This window comes from Capsicum annuum, chromosome 12, assembly GCF_002878395.1.
Source record: "Capsicum annuum cultivar UCD-10X-F1 chromosome 12, UCD10Xv1.1, whole genome shotgun sequence".
Taxonomy (NCBI): Eukaryota; Viridiplantae; Streptophyta; class Magnoliopsida; order Solanales; family Solanaceae; genus Capsicum; species Capsicum annuum.
In genome coordinates this window covers 109,341,916-109,362,375 of record NC_061122.1, presented here as the reverse complement: position 1 = coordinate 109,362,375, position 20,460 = coordinate 109,341,916, and the positions used below count along the sequence as shown (strand labels likewise).

Here is a 20,460-nt window from a genome sequence, read left to right as displayed (position 1 = left end):
ATAATCTCATCATAGGGGTACGACTGACCCTCACGTGAAATTCCCTCTGATATTAGTGGTACCCACAACTTATTTCCTAAGCCCCTACCCCTTGACCCAACACTATCCAGTGTATGACTCACCCTACCCAAGTTGTACTGACAATATACGATTTGTACCCTTCACCCGTACCCCTGGAAAGATAAAATCTCAAGAGATTTGAACATTGTCCACCATAAGTGCCCTGGGTACAACTCGTACCCTATCTTATGGCTTATAATAAGCCACTCGTACTTATATCTAACTTAAGTTACCAAGTCTAAGATTAAGTAAAGAAATAGAATGATCTGTATCCGACTATACGACTCATACCACAAGTTGTACCTATTCCAGTGACCAAAATCCACTCCACCAACCAACACTGCTCGGCATATGATTGGACAATTCCACCTATACCCCAATATACAGGTCGTACCCATAAGTTGTATTGGGTCTAAGAACTAGAATTCCAGGAAATTTTCTAAGGTCCAGAAACCAAGATGATTCACTGTGTCCTTACATGACACAACGTCCAAAGTATCTTCTTCTCTTCTTGCGTAGTAATTTGGTGTTCAAGCAATTCGAGTGTTGACATCAAAGTGGTGATCATACATCCTTTGAAGGCTCGTATTTCATGGTCCTCTTAGCTTATGTAATAGACTTATTTTGAATTCAATTTTGGTTATTGTCAGAGGTTAATTTGACATAAAAAGTTTTGTGGTGCGACTTTATTTTGTGACTTTTAATGAGGTCTGTGGTGGTAGCGTAAGGATCAGGCCAATAGGCCCGATCCTGAAGCCCACAACTGACCTTGATGGGGGTGCCGGTATGGACCTTTCTCAATGCCTCATATGGATAATAGGGTTCATGGAGTTCGAGTTTAAATATTCTATAGGGTGTCAGGCACCTAAGTTACATAGGTCATGGCAACGGCATCGTCAAGACATAGTCTAAGCCTACTGCATAAGGTATGCTTTACCTTGTGCGAAACCTACCTCAAGCTAGGCGATCACCTGTGCGGCACATACATACCTTTAGGCGATCAGGTGTGTGGCACCTACCCTATCGCCAATACCTACTGCCTCACTTATGCGATAACAAGTGCGGCACCTAACTCACCTTGTGCGGCAGCTTGCGTGACGCACACTTGAGGTTGTGCGATTACTTATGTGCTTCCTAGACCAACGCACATGCTCACTATTTTGGTTGAGCGATGGCATGTGCGACGTACACTTAATAATGTGTGATGACATATGCGTCGCATACCCTTCTAATGTCAAAATGAATCCAACTTTAACTTGGGTCAACCCGACCTAGATTTTCATTCTTTAAATAGACTTCACACCATAAATGCCCAAATTCATCTGTATTTCACCTTAAGCCGTACAATATTGAGCTCTCACCATTCTCTTTGTCCTTCACTGATCCTCCATCTTCAAGGTAAGTTTTACTTTCTTAATCCTTAGTTACTGTGACTCTATGTTATAGTTAATTGATTACTTAAGGATTATGAATTAAATTCTTGCCATGGCAATGTTGTGAAAGTGATGGTGTTTTGTATATTTTGATATGGTTAAAAGTGTAGAGCATAATTCTGTTCAAAAAGTACTTCATTGAAATAGAATTGGGGGAATTGAAGTGATTGAATTGTATTGTGAATAATGTAGTTGCACCATATCAAAGTGTATGTCGGCGAAGTCTGAGTACCTAACAATAACACTTAATTGGTTTACACTAACAAATTAAGTGTGGGGTGGTGACTTCACCACGTTCATCTTAATTGAGGTTAGTTTCATTATGTGTGGCTGACGTGGATGATATGATGAACATAGGAAAAATAGCTCTGATGACGATCTCAATACAGGTGGCATGACTCCTAATGTGGATGAGGAGTACTACTTGCCAGGTTCTTTATCTTGTTATTTGCACTGGGGACAGTGTTTAGTGTTTAGCCTAAGTATGGGGTGGTTGGTTAGTTTGCTACTTGTTTTGTAAGAAAATAGGACCTTCTCCTTAGTATACTTCTGGATAGGATTAGTTATTTTGTTTATTTTTTTAGTTATTTAGTCATAATTAGGTTCTTTTCTCGATGATGGATGGATGACGACCGTCTTAAGAGAAAATTAGTCATTTAATTACATGTAACTGTTCTTGTGGATCACATGACATTATAACATAAGTATGTGATGGATCATTACATTTGAAGCACCTAGGCTCTAGTTGTGACTCTTGTTGTGATTGTTGGTTTTATTTAAATACATGTAATTATTGGGTTGAGAATCTATAATGCTCCTAATTGAGTTGACTATGTGCTATGAGTGTGTAAGACTGTTGTATATTCCTTATTGCAACTGATGCTAGAACTTGCCTGGTGTGTTTGCAAAGCGAAATAAAGATTGTGAGTTTAGGAGATGATTTAGGTATTTATCTGATATCCATAGTTCATACCTTCTTTTGAGCTACCTTTGTACATTATCTTACCTAGCCCCGTTGAGCCTTTAGCTTCTTCTTTTGTTAGCCTCATATATAGCCTATTCCGTTCTTCAATAGACCATAATTTGATCCAAAAGCTCCTAAGCGCTTTAATGTAAAATCAATTTGAGTTAGGACTTTGACAATTAGAGGAAAAAGGTGAAATTGATGCCCCAAAGTCTAGTTATTGGCGTGTGAAATTGATGTGATTGGGAGTAGCAAAAATTATTGAAAAAAGTCCCAATTTTTATCTCGAACATATTACAATGAACTTGTTTTGGCTCTGGTCCTTCTTGGACATTGTGCACCACAACTAAGGCAAATTGCTTAAGTTAAAGGTAGCTATTATAGGGGTGCGTAACCTGAAAAAGGTACAAAAAAATATTTGAAATGGTTGCATACTCCCACCATAGTGTTATTAATTGAGCTTAACGAGTTGGGGTGAAAAGCAAATCTATGAAGATACCAGAATTGAAAATTGGCTGTTAGAAATTGGTCTTAGTTGCATAATGTCTTGTATTAAAGTGCTTAGGGAAGATAGTCACTATTTCTGGCCAAAATAGTTCCTACCTATTCTTTAGCCTGCATTACAACTCGTAAAAGACCTATTTGATCCTAATCTTAGTATTCTGATATTAGTGGAGTATTACACTAAGGGCAAGCATATGGTCATCAGTTGTAATTTGAGAATTCTTTGTAAGAGTGAGCACAACTTGATTCTTGTACCCATTTTGTTAGAAATTGCATGATTGTGAATGATTATGGGTAACTTTCTTGTTGTGAGGTCACATGGTTGATGAAGGTTGGATAATTTATATGATTTTTTTTCTTAAACGGTATGCATGAAATTTCCAACTTAATGAGTCTATTCTTGAGGGTAGGTTGTCTCTAGCAATGATTCCTGAATCTACTTCTTGTTCATAATTGTTGTGTGGGCCTATTTGAGAATCTTGTCTTCCTTTTTGGATGCTAAGGCTTGTGTAGTAAGCATGAATGGATATGTTGTTCGAGGACAAACAAAGCTTTAAGTGTCGGGTGGTTATCTTGGGTGTATTTATACGCCTAAGCACCATAACTTATCCATATTTTAGCTAAGTTTAGAGAATAAAGTACCTAGTTTCTTATGTTTGTACTCTGCTTCTATGTAATTGAGCTAACCAATGTGATTAGCATGATTTCAGGTATTAATGAAGTAGATGAAGACATAATGGGACTATGGAATGTGGATGGCATATGACACAAGAGATAGTAGCAATCTGGACTAAATTTGGTGCCTAGAAACTATGTCCAAGACTAGTTTATCATTTATAATTAGTTCGGGGACTTAGAAGGCAATTATGAGAGAAAAGATTATTAAAAGGCTTAATGCTGAATTTTTATTCATTATTCATTATTCTGTATTATTTTTGGAGGGGAGAAAGGCGGCTTAGCTTGAGGGGAGAGAGAGAAATATTTTCTCTCTTGTTTTCACTATTCGCACACCAAGATCATCTTCTAGTTTTTGATATGATGAATATTTCTATTGCAATTTTCGTTTTACCCATGAGTAGCTAAGTTTATTAGTTAGGGTTATGGAAACCTTGTAGCATACAATCTATTACTTTGGGTTTTGAATTCATTATGCATTAATTTGTTTATATCATACTCTCTTCGCTTATCTTGAATTCTCATGGTTGCAAACATAGAGGATATGCCTTAAAATACAACTTGTTCGAAAGAAAGGTTGATGTTCAGAAAAGACAGTAGTGACAAGAAAATAAGATTTCTAACCCTTATTTCATATGTTAATGCCTTAACAGCATTAACTACTTAGAGATTTCATATTGTTTTTGGTAAACGTTTTTGATTCAAGAGAACTAAAGTGAATTAGTCCTTGATGGTTGAGAAACACTAGGATTATGTTATTAAATACAATATGTTTCTCTGTAATCATGATACATGTATGAATTCGTAAAGCCCATAGTTAGAAATTATTGAAAACTACAAGGTGGACATAAATTTAGCTTTCTATTTCTCTGAATTTGAATACTACTACACGTATTTCATCCTGTTAAACTGAAACCATTAATTTGTGAACTGAATCAAATCCCCCCTATTTATTTTACAAAAATAAATGATGAAAAGTTAACTAATCTGCATACAACTTAATTAGCATTGTATTCCCTATGGGATTCGACCCCAACCTAGTTGGGTTATACATTTGGCAACGACCACTTACTCTTTTGTAACAGAGGTATAATTTGGGCATATCAGTTGGCTAGATTGGGTGTTCGATTGGTTGATTCAGCCGAAGATAGTGTTTGGGTTCAGAATGGTTCGAAATCTACCTTGGTTTCCAAGGTAAAGGAAAAGTAAGATAGAGATCCTATTCTGGTTAAGTTGAAAGCAGTAGTTCAAGATCAGAAAGTTAAGATTTTCTCCCAAGGGGGAGATGGTGTACTTTGTTGTCAGGGCGGATTATCTATTTCGAATATGGATGGTTTGAGGCAGCGAATGTTAGTAGAAGCGTATGATTTGCAATATTCTATTTATCCAAGATCCACTAAGATGTACTGCGATTTTCAGAAAGTCTATTGGTGGAATAGTATGAAAAAGAATATTGCAGGATTCGTGGCTAAGTGTTCATATTTTCAGCAGGTTAAGGTCTAACATCAGAGACCTAGTGTTATGCTTTAGGAGTTTAGAATTCCCACTTGGAAGTAGGAAGTAGTGAATATGGACTTTGTTACAGGGTTACCTCGTACGCGTCGTCAACATGATTTTATATGGCTTATTGTAGACCAAATAACCAAGTCAGCTTATTTCTTACTAGTTCATACTTCATATTCAGCCGAGGACTATTCTAGACTCTATATCAAGGAGACGTTGAAGTTGCATGGGGTCATGTTGACCATTATTCCAAATAGAGGCACTCAGTTTACCTCTTATTTTTGGAAGACTTTTCAGAAGGGTCTTGGTATCTAAGTTTATCTTAGTACAACTTTTCACTTACAGAAAGATGGTCAGGAAAAGAGGAACATTGATGTATTAGAGGATATATTGAGGGATTGTGTTATTGATTCAAGGGTAATAACAGCTATCACTCCGGCATCCAGATGTCTCTATTTGAGGCTCTCTATGGTTGGAGGCGTAGATCTCCTATTGGTTGGTTTGAGGTTGGTAAAGTTTCTTTGATACAGAAAAAGTCAGTTTATGAGGCATTGGAGAAAGTTTAGTTGATTCTTAAAAGGTTGAAGATAGCCAAAGCCATCAAAAATCCTATGCTGATGTGAGAAGAGGGGAGCTTGAATTTGATGTTGGTGATTTTATGTATTTGAAGATTTCGCCCATGAAAGGAGTAAAGAGATTTGCTAAGAAAAGGAAGCTCAGTCCCTTCTATGTTGGCTCGTATAGGATTTTAAGCCATTTTGGAAAGGTAGCTTACGAGTTAGAGTTGCCTGCAGAGTTAGCATCAATGCACCCAGTGTTTCATGCTCACTGCAAAATAAATGCATTGGTGATCAAGATTCTATCGTTCCTTTAGGAAGTGTGGGCATGGGAAATAACCTCTCCTATGAACAAGTCCCAGTTGAAATCCTTGATCGATAAATTCGTAGTTTAAGGAATAAGAAAGTTGCCTTAGTTAAGGCTCTATGGAGAAATCAGTCCGTTGAGGGAGCTACTTGGGAAGCAGAAGTCGATATACGAACCAAGTATCCCTATCTCTTATTTACAAATTTAGATACATATTGAGGTAATGGTTTCCTTAAAGTAATCCTCTCATTTTCTATCTCAGTTATCTAATCATCCTCATGTCATAATATGCATTCATGAATTCAATTCAATCTATACATCATGTTTTAAATTTCAGATATTTAATCATGATTCAGCTCATAAGTATTCATTGCATGATCTCATTCTTCCTAGTACTCCATCTCAACTAATTTTATTTGAGGATGAATGATATCAAGAGGGAGATATTGTAATACCCCAAGTTTTAAAGCTCTAGACCCCTTCAAAAGATAGACCACTAATTTAGATTTCAAATGCTATAGGTCTCGCCTCAATTCGATGTCTTGGCAAAAACTTATAGGAAATTTTCCCTTAAGGGCCTGGCATACTACCCTGATGATGACTCAAATAACGAGTCATTACCACTCGTGATGAGTTATCATGAGTAAGTTATAGTCACTCCAGTAAATGCCCCAAGTTTGAGTCCAGTGGCTACAACTAGGCCTTATGACTTATAATCAGTGACTACGAGTCATAGGGAAGGACTTGTAGCCTGACCAGTAAATGACCCAAGACTCAAGATTCAAACCATAACTCCATCTTACGACTCGTACTCGATCACGATGAGTCGTATGGGGGATGTTATTTTCAAACCAGAAAAGGACCTCAGACCCTAAATTTCAGCTTACGACTCAAACTATGACTCATAGTAAGTCCCAATGAGTCGTAGGTTGAGTCGTAACAACTGGGAACCCAATTTTCAGCACATTTTTCCACGAACTCTTATGTATTTTCCCACACCCTTAAAAAATAACCCTACGTTGTTTTAGTTTCACAAGGGGTGTTATAAAAGATCCAAAGCCCCAATTCATAACATAATTATCAATTTCACCCAAGAAAAATCAAAGAGGCAATTTATTTCTCCCTTAAGACCAAACGAGGGTTCTTCAAGCAAGTCTAATTCTCAGGAAGAATTCTTCAAGGCTTCTACTTCAGGTATGTGGGATATTCATCAATGAGCTTCTTTCACCCATTGAGTTCCAAAGTTCTCTAAATTTCAAGTTTAATCCCCTTTTTGTCTAGGGTTCTATGAGAAGTATGAATTTCATAATTTATTCAGTTAAACTCTCAAGTTCATCCATGAAAATATATTCCCTCGTGATAAGTGTGTTTCCATATGTTTGATAATGCAAATGTCCACATCATGATTAGTTATTGATTTGGGTGTTATTCATGATTTTCCCATACCATAGATTGTTTAATATTTGTCAATATCAGTTTGCACTAGATAGTGTTGGTGGGTTATGAACACCTGATACCTAGATATTCATATATATCACAAATGCCAGGTATAAGTCATTCAAAGTATACTTGTATCATTAAATCAGAATACCCTCATATTGAGCATATGCTAGTATAGTTATGTTAAGCCTTTCGTCAATGTCAGTGGCAGTTCAGTTGGGAGTAGGACTTAGTACCGAGATAACCAATGGATAAAGGCTCACACTCCAGTAGAGGACAAAGACCTTTAGTAGAAGTCTCTAAGTTCTAGAACTACATAGCCAACATAGGTTATGAGAGTCCACCCGCTAGTTGAGGACTAACACTCTCATAGGGGTACCCACCAGTAGAGGACTGACACCCTAGTCCTTCAGTACATTATGTTAGTGGATCCATACAACTAGTGTTGGTACCTATGGCAAGGTACCGACACCCTTTCAACTAGGGTTATAGGTTGGATCCTGATTAGCTCATATTAGGGCATGTCGATTATATAATAGCTCTCACAATTTTAGTTCAGTATTCAGACTACATCAGTTCACTTTTGCATGAACAAGTGTCCATATATCAGTTATCAAGTTATTCAGATCATTTTAGTACATGTTAATGCTTAGTTTTGCATTCTATTTCCATGTTGATGCATTCATGCTTAGTTTACATATATATCAGTCAGTCCTCATCTCGCATACCATTACATTCAAAGTACTGACCACATAATCTCTTTTGTGCTATGTTGTCTTATACCATAGGTTTGGATGCTCAGTTTTTCAATCGTACTTAGACAGTCCGTGTGCTACTCAGCTGCAGCATCGGTGAGTCCTCATTAGTCGAGCACTAATTATATTATTTATCATGCTTGCCAGTATTTCAGTTCATATTTATTTCAGCATTGGTGAGTCCTCATTAGGGGTAGGGGATTGCCGTGTACCCTTTGCCCTCCATGATACATATGTACGATTATAAACTTAGGGGATTCTCGTGTACCCCACAAGTATATGGTCACCATGACCAAACCTCATGTCGGCAAACATGAGTTTCCAGTATCCATCCATTGTACTCACACCTTCACGGTTAACTATCACAAACCGTCATTATTGCCTAATTAAGACCTTTAGCACCTAACCAAACCACCAGTTCTAGAGTTAATTGCCAAGGTATTATAAAGTGGTATCATCATACCGACTATAGCTTGCAAGCAATATCATTAGACAACACTTAAAAGATTCCCACGTACCCCACATAATTACCAATTAAACAAAACCATGGCCACCAAGTCCTTTCCAAATCATTTAAAACCAACCAAACTAATTTAAGTTTCATTACCATAATATGCAATGCAATAGTTTCAATAAAAGTCAAACTATATGACAAAACCATTCTTATAGGCACTTTAACAAACATATTAAAGGCATATAATTTCCAAAACCAAAACCAAGAACCAATTGACCATTCCCATGAAACCACATGTTCAATTCCAAAATTTTAACATGAAAACCATAAGAAAAAACATGGAAAACAATATTCAAATCCATTAACAACCAAAACTCTCAACATGTAGTTCAAAACCAAATAATACCCATAATTAAACCATGAAAAACTTTAATTAAAACATAAATTTAGTTGAACTAACAATGAGGGAGGTGTAACATGCCTTAGACACCAAAGAAGACGGAGAGAAACTACACTTGAGAGCCTTAATTAACCAGCTTGAAGGAAACCCAGGCCTTTTCTAAACCCAAGAGCTTGAGTGTATTTTGAGTGTTTTTAATTGAGAACAATAGGTTAAATGATGTCCCAAAAGTGGTTTAAGTCGTGGAGTCAAAAGGAGTTAAGAAGGAAAATATCCAGAATGCCCCCAACTTAAACTGTAAAAGTCACTGCGGGAGGGTACGATTTGACCCCTCCAATCATACCCACATGATACGAGTTGTACCCTCCACTCGTACCTTGATAAGAATGTTGGAAACTATATTTTTTCCAACATACAACTCATTTACCTAAGTCATACCTTCATTATACACACCTTACCACTCGTACCCTATCCTCACGGCTACTAGTGAGCCACTCGTACTCAGAGCCAAGTCAAGTTACCAAATTTTAGATTAAGTGAAGGACCAACCTAATGACTCATCACCAACCATACGACCCGTACCTACCAAGTCGTAACCACACCAGAAACCCAACCACCACACACTGATTATCGTACTCCTTAGGCTACTAAGTTATACCCACATCACACAACTAGTAAACTTGAGTCGTATGTTGTCCAGAGAGTTCAAAACCCAAGAAATTTCTAAGGGTTAAACTCAGGGTGTTTCACTATATATATATATATATATATATATATATATATATATATATAATGTATACCCCAAGCACGATCACATGGATCCCCAATGCAGGCAAACATTATTTCCAGTGTTGATACCCCCAGGATATACACCTTCACGATGAGCTACACAATTCTCTTTAAGTCCAAATTAAAACATTTGTACATAAACTGACCATTAACCCAGGAGTCATTCATTAAGGCATTTTCCAACATGGTATCGTCATACCAATATGCTTGCAAGCTAATATAATTATGGCAAACCAATCCATACAATCAAGTTGACTCCCAAGTTCCATTTAAAATTCATTCCATGGCCACCAAAGGTCATTCCAAAACTATAGTTTTTATTAATCCTTTAGTGCAATGTAATGGGTTTAAAATACAAGTTAAACTATGAAATTATCCATATTCAAAATCAAGTTGACAAAGTGGGTTGAGATTAATGTAATTACCAAGCCAAAATTCTATCAAATTGGGGAAACCCATGTCCCCCATTCTCACCATTAAAACAATGCACCAATTCAGTCCTTATAACTATAAATTAAAGCATGAATAAATAATTTAAAACATGGAAAAAGTAATTCACGTAAATCCAATTAAAATCACTCAACTCAATTTCAAACCCATAATTTAAATCACATGAATAATGATTAAATATATGTCATAATGTAAAAGTACAAGTTAGGGATGAGCAACATGCTTGAAATATAGAATAATTTGAAGAGAATTCGAAGTTTGGAGCTTGGATGGTGAATTCCTTGTAAACCATTGAGCTTTCTTGGGTTTTGAGTTAAAGAGGAGAAAGAATGGTTTTGATCTTTGAAAACTGAAGGAAAAAAGGGTTATTTTATATTTAAAAGTTGTATAGGGGTAAAAAGATCAAAAGCCTCTCACCCTAAGTGAGAAAAACAAAAATTGGGTATTTTTAACACAACAGCGTGGCACACCGATATTGTGGAGGCTAGCCTCCGTGCCATGCTTCTATCACAAAGTACCAGTGGTGTGGCACACTACTATTGCGAAGATACACGACCTCGGAGTTTCAAAATAGCCCCAAATTTCTTTCAAAAATTCTGAAACTTTCTCAAAACACCCTTTTAACATTTCTAAACATAATTCAAGTTAAAAAAATCCATATTACACATGTTGGAGGGTCAAAAATAAAATATTAAAATTTTACGAGGTCTCACATTCTCATGCCTTTACCGTAAATATTTTTAGTAATGATGGAACCTATCATTATAATAAGACTGTGAAATAAATGAAGAAGTTGTTGATTCTTCGAAAGTTGCTTGTCATGACAAGTGACTATAATAATATTAAGTTGGATATCTCATAATTAAATTGGGTGAAAATCAGCTACACCCCTCAACTTTGATTTAAAACTCAAACTCCCTTCTCAACTTTAAAAAATAATCACTCTTTGTCCTTTATCATATGCAAGGCCTATTCTATCCTTGTCATTTTCAATCCTCCATCTATATAATATTTTTATAATATACATAATATTTTATTTTTTAATCCTTATATGTATTTATAGATTCTTATTTAAGTTCATTAACATTACAAATTAAATAATTCTTTTATAAGTTTTTTTGCATAATCTAATGATATTTTTACTTTTACATGCATTATGTATGCATGTATTATAGCAACCATCATAGTAATTTTTCAATTTTGATAATTTTACCTCTCTTTGTAGTTGCTTTGGTACTTGTGTCCTGTGTATGTGGGAGACATGATTTTTGAGGTACTTTTTTTCATAATTGTGGGTAGGAACAATATGGAGAATTGGTCCCTCACCCACAAAAAGATTTTTGAGGTGGTCGATGGAGAAGTATGCAAGCTTTTCAGTTTGAAAGATATGAAAGTTAGTATTATTGACTTGAGTCAAAATTTGATGATAACGAGTTCATATGAGAATTTGATAGTTTTGTTAGCTCCACTATATAAATTTTGGGTTAGTAGAATCTTTTATTCAGGTTTTGATGAATTCAGATGGATTTTGAGCAGTTAGTTAGAAGTTGAAAGTTTACGACATATGTTTGACTTTGGTCAACATTTGATTCAAATGATCTTTGTTTGGTGATATGACGATTTCATTGAGTTTAGAATATCATTTTCAATGTGGTTGCATATTTGATTTGTGTTCATGAAATTTTGGGTGAGTTCTAGGAGCCAATTCTGTGTTTGAATATGTTGGTTATTGTTGTTGATGGGTTGTTGATGTCTGGTACAACAACACTTGCAAATATTGGCTGCATAAGGATGGTCACTCTTGTGGGGGTCTCGCCTATGGAGTCGGGCTAGGTAGGAACTACCTGCTCCTACTGAGATTTTGTACCAGCGGAGCCATAACTGCGACACTTTATCACGTCACTGAGCTTTCTTCTACTAGACGTGGACTGCTCTTCTGAAAGCTCACGAGGCTAGTAACTTCTGTAGTTGCAGAAGATTCACTGGATATGTTGTATCGCACCTGAGACTATATCTCCACAGGTGTGAAGATCATTGTAGGATGCACGGTAGGATTTTCATTATCTTGCATTTCTCACTTTTCCTTTTTCGATGATGTTATTGTTGTTGTTATTATTATTGTTATTATTATTATTATTATTTTAAAGAAGTTAAAAAATAAATAATAGTTGATAATGTCAGGGTAGAATGGACATTTAAAAGATTCAATTAGAAAGGGGGGTGGGGGGGGGGAGGGGAGAATTAACTTTTTTCAAAGTTGAGGAGGGAGTTTAATTTTTAAAGTAAAGTTGGGGTGTAAACGATTTTCGCCCTAATTAAATTCTAACAAGAGGGTTTAAATATACACAATAATAATAATAATTTAGAATTTTATTTTTTTGTAAAGTTGGGGTGTAAACGATTTTCGCCCTAATTAAATTCTAACAAGAGGGTTTAAATATACACAATAATAATAATAATTTAGAATTTTATTTTTTTGTATTTTTACATATTACTTATTTTTAGTGTAATATTTTTAAAAGACATAATAATAATAATAATAATAATAATAATAATAATAATAATAATAATAATAACAACAACAACAACAACAATAATAATAATAACAATAATAATAATAATAATAATAATAATAATAAGGATTAAATTTAGTTAATACGATATTGGTTCTTTATTTGCAATACATTACCTTGGAGATAATGATAAAAACTTTATTTATCAATATGAAAATTTATCTTATTTAGCTTGAATGTTCTTTTTATGATATTCATTATTATTTTAAAGCCATCTCCAACCTATAACACCAAATTTCGCGCTAAAATGGTGTTGACCATTTTAGTGTAAACCAACTACAATGCACTACACTGAATTTCATACTAATTTTTTTTAATATTCTTCTTTCTTTTTAATATTATATTATTTATATTTATTTCATTTGTTTTCTTATTTCATAAAACAAATCATTTATTTCTTTTTTTTCGTATTCACCCTATAAATTCGTATTTTTTTATATAACCATTTAATATAAAATTATTTTTGTAAAAATAATATAAATTGCAAACAAATATGATACATTTTTCATATTAATGCTAATTCAAATAAAAGTGAAATCATTGATGAAATACAATTAAATAAATATTACATTATGATAAAATTTATTTTAATTTCTACATAAATATTTAACTTTTCAAGATTAGTATTTTGCTCCCATAAATATTTTATTAATGCATTGTGAAGTTCAAATGACCACATTTATTTAGGTAAAATTCAGATTATATCAAAGTAGAGTACTTCCTAGTGGTTTAGTAAGGGCTTTAAGAAAAGACGTAACTGCTCTTGTCGGAAGGACAGGGCTACTATAAAGATCTCCCACATTTGGATCAGGCTAAAAATAATGAGTCTTCTTTTTTCAAGGTTAGACTATATAGAACCAGAACAATAGACTACTCTCTGTTATAGCTGAAGAAAGGTCAAACCAATCTAGCAAAAAACTCAATCCAATGTTATTGATTTACTGCGTAATTGTCTTTAATTTTTGTATTTCAGACTAAAAATTATTCAAATTGATAATTTTCATCTACCGCCATTTATTAACAACATATATATTTGCACTTTTTAGTTTTGAGATGGTTATATTTTTCTATACAATTATAATTTATAATAAAATCAATTTATATAGTAAATAATATATACAGAAATTAATTTATAAAAATTATACATCAAAATTAGTATTTAAAATCAATATTATAAAGCTATTACATAAAACATAATGATGTATATCAGGGACATAATACAATTCATAATATGTTATATTAAAAGTTTTAGATGATAAAAATAATAATAAAATAACAATAACAGCAATATTTCTAGTATATTTTCATAAGATGGAGTTTGAAAAGATAATAATACAATAATCAAGTTGTAATTGGTGGTGATGAACAGTGACACTATTCACACACTATAATAGTGTGAAATTTAGTGTTGAGTTAAAGATGAAAAATACCAATTTCTATTTTCTACACCAAAATAAGATTTGATATAAAATTTGGTGCTAGATTGGAGATGAATTTAAAAATTATAAAATTCACTGTCAAATTTTTTAAACCTAAAACAAATACTTTATTATGAAAGCATAAATTACTATGGTTTAAGGTTAGAGCAAAATGCGCAACAAATAAGGAAGCAAAGTTGCACAATACATGAAACGAAAGGTATAAATCTCCACTTCTTTTTTTAGGTTTTTGTTTTTTTTTTTGAATAAAATAATAAAATTTCAAAAAGAATGAAAAAGTCCATTACTCCCTTAAGAATTAAAAAGTCCATTACTTCCTTTGTCCCAATTTTATATGTTAATAGTTAAAAATTTTCTCTATTTCTTTTTTTTAAAGTTTTTTTTTTCAATAAAATAATAAAATTTCAAAAAAAAAAAAAAAAAAGTCCATTACTCCCTTTGTCCCAATTTTATATGTTAATAATTAAAAATTTCAAGATTCAAACTTCTAAACTTTACGGTAATTTAAAGTTAAATTTTCCTTAAAAACCATTTTTATATAATATATTTAGCTAACTTAAAAATAATTAAGAGATATATAGCAAAATTTAATCAAAGCTAAACTTGTTGACCGTCAAAATCCAATGTGTGGGACCAATATGGGTGGTGCAGCTGCTTCACCCTTAACCAGTGGTCGATGGTTTAATCCTGAGCATAGAAAAAATTCTGTTGGGAGCGCTATCCTCAAATGGGCCCTATTCGACGCAAATTTAAGTTAGTCGATCTCCAATGCGAATATCGAACATCGGATGGAAAACAAAAAAAATCAAATGTGTGGGAAAACAGTAATACTCTCTCTCTAAATGCTGTAACAAATTCCTGAATAAAGTCCCATGTAAATTGTAACAAACTGAAGTACATAATTAGCAAACCCAACGTGAAACCAAAGGAAAAACCAAAAAAAAAAAAAAAAAAAAATCAAAATCAGCCGTCAACTTAGTCTTGATAAACATACTCCTTGTCCAATATGGAGAAGACGAAAAGGCTGTTGAAAAGGAAGTTGTTGATTCTTCGAAAGTTGTTAACATATGCCTTTTGCGTTATAGCTTTTAGTACTATGCTGCCGGAACATGTTCATATGTTCCTTCCAATGACATTCCCAAACTTCCTAAGGTACAAAAAAAAGAAAAGATTATGTTTTGTTATTATGGTTCTTGAAGAACTGAAACAATATAATTAACTGTTTTCGTTTATTTGTTTTGGCTTTCAAACAATATCCGTAAAGGCTTTTGCAAAAATATAGGATAAGTTTATTTATAATTAATCCTTGTGTTCGGTCCTTTCCCCACACCTCATGCATAGCGAGAGTTTCAGTATACTAGGCTACCTTTTTTTTTAATTTCTTGATCTTTCATTTTAAAGTGTTTTTAATCTATATATGGAAAATACTGATATTGGATGAGTATTCCCATTTCATATCTCTTTTGGGATTCTTGATATTGGAAAATACTTTACCAGTCTTTTTCTTTTCGCTCAGACCGACGCAACAGAGTTGAATGGATTCATATTGATATAGTCCACCCAAATTGGTTCTTATGGTTATTTGTTCTTACGTTTCTTGATTACATGAAAAAAAATAAAATCTAATAGTTTTGCGTGGGGTCTCTCTGGCTAGTAGGATTTGCATTAGTTTTGGTATTTTTTATTTTCGTATTTTTATTATTTTTCTATTACTACCTATTGTCTCATATCCCTCTGTTTTCTTACTGAGCCACTGTTACTTATGTCTTCATAAATATTGCATTTTTACTTTATTTGAGTTGAGGATCTTTCAAAAATAGCTCCTTTATCTAATAAGATGGGGATAAATTTACGCACACTCTACTCTCCCTAGACGGTTTATCGTTGTTTTGAGTATTTTGTTTCAATTTGTTTTAGTACTTTGTATTTTACTTTTGAAGTTTATTGAAAAATATTGTATTCTCATTTTCGTTATTTTTTCTGATTTCCATTTCATATGTTTCATCAAACAGCTTATCTTTGGGTGATTTTTTGATATTAGAAAATGCTTTCCAAGTCTTTTCTTCGTTTTTTCTCTCTTCTAATTTTTTTGTCTTTTCGTTGTTTTTATCTCTTCTATTTTTTTTTCTTGTTTAAGACAATTACTGAATATTTGAACGAAATTGTCTCAAACTGAATCGAATGGGATTCATATAGTGAGCTTTGAGAAAAGATTTATCTATATTATTCGTTTAAAGTTTGGTTCATTTATGTTATTGTCGTTATAAAAAAGGCTCATTCATGTCATTTTTTTTAATAATCTAATTTGGTGGTTTTTGGCAAAACCATTTTATACACGTGGTCAACAATGATTCGTCCACATCATTAATTAAATGAGCCAAAAAATTAAGCAAAATGTCTCAAATATATCATTAAACTATCAAAAATGACTCATTCGTGTCATCACCATTATAAAATCAGTTCATCCATGTGATTATTTTTAACAATTGTTTTCAAAAATATCTTTACCACGTGACCTTTTATTAGAGGTATACGTCATTAATTAAAATAAATCAACATTAATTTTAAAATATCTTAGACCCATTAAAAAAATGATTCGTTTAACAAAATTTGACCCACACTCATTAAAGTATTTTTTTCTACAACAACAACTATATTTCTTATCGGAAAAAATAGTGATTAGTGTATATCCTTTGGTTGTTCTTATTAGATCTAAATCATTATAAATGTTACGTTTAACATAAACCTCAAAAGTTCTATCCTACATTAACTATCTTTTTATGTTAAGTAACTGATTAGTTGTAATTCCAGTGACTCCAATATAGAGTAAATTTCTACTCATCCAACTTTGTATTTTTTACCCAAAAGTCACTTTTCTTTATTTTCTTACACAAAAGTCATTTAACTTTGTTTCATCTTTCACAAAAATCATTTTGATATAATTTGGTTAAAACTCTACCTAAAATGTGATATGAAATTAAAAAAAAATTCCTTATGTTTTGAGTGTAGGTTCAAAATGACCACTCAAATATACTTTTGAGAAGTTTTTGGTGCTTTAAGCTTACTATAGATGAGTTCATTTGATTTTCTTCAAATACTTAACAAACTATGATTGTTAAGTTCTATAAAATTCTGGAAAAAAAAAAAAAAACATTGAGTCACATTTAGAGGTTTATTATCAGCAATTTTTTTTATTTATTACAGAATTTGGTATAGCCTTCTAGATTAATTTATTTATTTGTAGAATAATTTCATAGATCCTTTCAAAAATTTAGTTTTTGTAAGTTGATCTCTCATGTTACATATGATACCACACTTACTTTGATTGTTTTTATTTCTTTATACAATTCTTTTAATTTATTTATCAGTATACAAAACTGTATACTTGGAATTAATTCTTTTATGAAATAATTGAAATACCAAAGGGGTGAAAATCATTTGCCCCCTCAAGTTTACTTTAAAAATTAAAGTCCCCCCTCTACTTTAAATAATAAGCATTCTCTCCCCTTTTACCTTAACAATGTCTGTTTTAACCTTGCCATTAGCAATATCTTCTTATAGTATACATTATTTATTTTAGTCAAGTATTTATATATTTTTATTTAAATTTTTTAGTTTAACCTTTTTAATGAACTTGTCACAAAAGCTAATGTTATTTTTTATGATTGTTATTTTATTGAGATAACGCATAAGTATTTTTTGTCTCTCCCAAAAGAAGTACAAAAATATTTTGATATTTGACTGCTAGATCAGCAAAAAATGAATTTAGTTGATAATAAGTCCCCCTTAAAGTTTTTCATAACAACTTCAGATAGAGTTGAAGGGCACCTTGTACCTTATCTCTTATTTTACATGCATTAAGTGTGTGCGTGTGTAATAAATAATATATATATATATATATATATATATATATATATATGCACATGAGTTTCTATATACTCCCTAAGTTCTTTTTTACACGTCACTTTTCATTTTTCCAGTTCAACCTACATAAATTTTGATAAATATTTTAAGATATATTTTTTCATTTTATTAATATGAAGAAGGATTGCAATTTATAGCATTTTTCATATATTTTATGATCATCTAAATTTTAAATCTAAATATTATATTATACATCTTAAAATACTGGTCAAAGTTAATGCAAGTTGACCTCAAAAAGTAAAATAGTGACAAGTAAAAGTGAACATAAGGAATATATATTTATAATATAAGTCAACTTTTGAATTAATTTAGTATAAAATAGATCTCAATTTTTTTTATATATTATTATATTACATGCATTGAAATATGTTTATAAAATTATTTTTATTTGTTATTTTCACTAGTCTAAATAGATATTACAGTTTTAATTATTATTAATAAATAAATATTCATATCATGATCATTTATTTCATTTAGAACATCACTAACTTATATACTTAATATATGTTTCTCACTTTTTTGGTCTGGAAAATAATTTTCTTTTTATTTACAAAAATCTATTATATATATTAAGAATAAAAAATATAATAATTTTAAAGAGGTAAAGCAAAATAAAGATTAATAATGTAAGGGTAAAATAGGTATTTAAAAAAGACAAGTAGGAAAAAAGGAGAAGAATGTTTATTGTTTAAATTTGGGGGTGAGTTCGATTTTAAAATAAAGTTGAGGGGAGGAAGTGATTTTCACCCAATACCAAGAAGTGAAATACTTTTGTAAATTTTTAAAATTTTCACTATGTCATCATTATCAAATTTCAATAAATCTTTCAGCTTCGTCCCTAGCCTCTCCAAAATATCTATCATCCAAAGCTTTTTATTTTTTATTTTCATAATAAGTAACATTATTTTTTTTTTCTTTTACTAACTCTGTTTACTAAAAATTATTCAAGTTTATTTTGCATAGTCAATAAATTGAAAATAAAATTCATAAAAATTATTACAAAATGATTTGAAAATCATATCTACTTATTTAATAGTGAACTGATAATATGAACAAAATAATATGTAGTAAAAGTAAAAAAAAATCTATAAATTAATCAAACAAAATAGTATATCAGTAAAAAGGCAAGAAATTAAAATGTAATTATTGCATATTTATGATAAATAGATTTTTAATTTATTTATTTATTATTTTATTTTTTTACAATATCGTTAATTTAGTAGGTAGAGTTTGTTAAACATATAAAAATAAAATAATTTATTTTTATTAGCAATATAGTGGATCAAAATTACTTAAAAGTATATGTGAGGGGTCATCTTGAACCTACCTTTAAACATAAGAGATCATTTTTATTTCATCTCAAATTTTAGGTAGTGTTTTAATCAAATTATATCGAAATGACTTTTGTAAAAGATATGCAAAGTTAAATGACTTTTGTGTAACAAAACAAAGAAAAATGAGATGACCCACCCATGAAATTTACTCCTCCAATATATACTCTGAAGTTGCAAGAAAAAAAGTCAATGAACGATTAAGGCAAGCAAGAAAAAGAAGTAAGTGTACCAATAGAACTTCTCCATTCTCTCATCATGAATTAGAGGAACATACATTGTTGAAAAATTATTTTCAAATAACGGCTTAAAAGAAGTCTACTATCCCAATTATTATGTCATTTATATAGGATAACTTATTTCATCACTATGGTATAAATGGTGAGACAAATAATCCCGATACTAACTAATTTTAGATACTTTGAAATTAATATAGATTCATTTTAATTAATGGCATGAACCTCTAATAAAATGCCGCATGACAAAATTGTTTTTGAAAATCTACCATTAAAAAGTAAATGTATGGATGAGTTGATTTTATAACATTGATGACACGAATGAGTCGAACTTTTAACTAATGACATAAATGAGTCATTTATTATAATTCAATGACATATTTGAGCGTTTTCTCTTATTTTAATTAATGACATGAACTCTAATAAAAGACCACGTGACAAAGATGTTTTTGAAAATCCACCCTTAAAAAGTAATGGCGATTGCATGAATGAGCCAAACTTTTTACTGGTCCCATAAATGAGTGATTTCTGATAGTTCAAAGATATAATTGAGTCTTTTCTCTTATTGTTATTGCTATTTTGTAGGCTTGTTCATTGTGATTTTGTCGGGATATATCGGAAATAATCTTTTTACTTCATATGAGGTAGTGGTAAGGACTGTGTACA

General features: G+C 31.8%; 1 pseudogene; it reads left to right on the top strand.

The window, feature by feature from the left end:
• Positions 1-20,460, top strand: part of LOC107849084 — a 34,156-nt pseudogene that overhangs the window by 6,453 nt on the left and 7,243 nt on the right.